This window comes from Condylura cristata, unplaced genomic scaffold (assembly GCF_000260355.1).
Source record: "Condylura cristata isolate star-nosed mole 26May11 unplaced genomic scaffold, ConCri1.0 scaffold00024, whole genome shotgun sequence".
NCBI classification, from domain to species: Eukaryota; Metazoa; Chordata; class Mammalia; order Eulipotyphla; family Talpidae; genus Condylura; species Condylura cristata.
Genome location: NW_004567125.1, coordinates 4,926,021 through 4,927,458, shown reverse-complemented (window position 1 = coordinate 4,927,458; position 1,438 = coordinate 4,926,021).

Genomic DNA, 1,438 nt, shown 5'->3' with positions numbered 1-1,438 from the left:
ACATCAAGCTGCCCCAAGCTGTGCCAACCACTTCAGGTTCTGGAGACTGGAAGTGGTTGTGCCCTAGGGTCTGTGCCCTAGTTTAAAGTATCTGGCTCCTTCCTCTCTGAGAACTGAAACCCCCACCCGGGGATTGTTAATGTCCCCGGCTGTGGACTGTGTATCTTGGTCTCCCCAGACCCTGGGCACTGAGCCTGGAGGTCCCATCACCCAACACACTGAGCACACCCACATCCCACACCAAAGGCCATTTTTACTGGAAAACTTGGTAAGCCAGGATTTCTCCTGGCAATAAGCTGACACATAGCTCAGTGGGCGAGAAAGACTCCAGGTATGCCCTCCCCCTTGCCAGCCAGGGCATGAACTCCCACGGGATCATCCATGTCTCCTCTGAGCTTTGCCATGGACTCAGGGATTTGAATAACCTACTGGCCATTATTTTCTAAAAGCATAGATCAATTCTCAGACTAAAATAATCCCCATCCACTAAAACCACTAACTGTATCCAGTGTCAAATTCTAACTCTGATTTTGGCTCTAGGGCCTAGATGAAAAGGACCTCGCATCTCCTCTGGTTCATTGGTTAAGTTGAAGTGCAGTCCTGGCTTTGAGGACTAGCTTGGGGACCCTCTTAGGTGTGTTTCTTAAAATTCATTGTTCATATGACCTGGCCAGATAATCCCTACCCACAGGTTTCCCTCACCCCTACCCCCCACTTCATAAAGTTCAGGGAGGGGCAAGACAGAGTTCTTATGGCTTTGAACCTCCCTGAGAGGATGTGAAGAGCATAGGCTTTGGGCAGTCTGGGCTGGGAACAGCTGCCTTGGGAAAGGACCCTCGGATCCCCCAGAGGTGATGAGCACTCACCTGGAATCTTCTAGATGATGGAGAGGTCAGAGGTTGCAGAGCCAGGGAGGTCAGACCGGATAAACCCACCTGTCTACGGGGCACCTTCTAGAATCTCAAGACCTGAGAGCCAACACCTGAGAGCCAGGTCAGGAGCAGATTCTGAGACCGAGGATCACCCCCAGATATGGGCGCTGCTGGGACGGGAGATGGGCGCCCCTATTCCTGACGACTGCAACCTGAAGAGACCGGATGTACTGCGTGCGTTTCTGTTCAAAGTCCCCTTCTTTGAAGGGAGCACCCAGATTACTTGTAAAGAGAGACCCTGAAAGCTCCTCCTGCGTCCAGCTAGGGGCGCCTCCAGCACCAGAAACACCCCAAGTGCAAACTGATGGCAGCAAGTTGTATTTTACGTGGATACTCATAGTAAATGAACTTGCAGGGTTTTAAGGAGCGTTTAAGACCGACCCTATGTTAAGAAAAATGTGTAGGCCAACACATTAATTAAGAAAGAAGAGACGACCACTGGTAGGACTTGAGTGAAGGGGAACTTACATTAAGCCAGCATGATTTCTTAGCTAGCCCCAAATGCA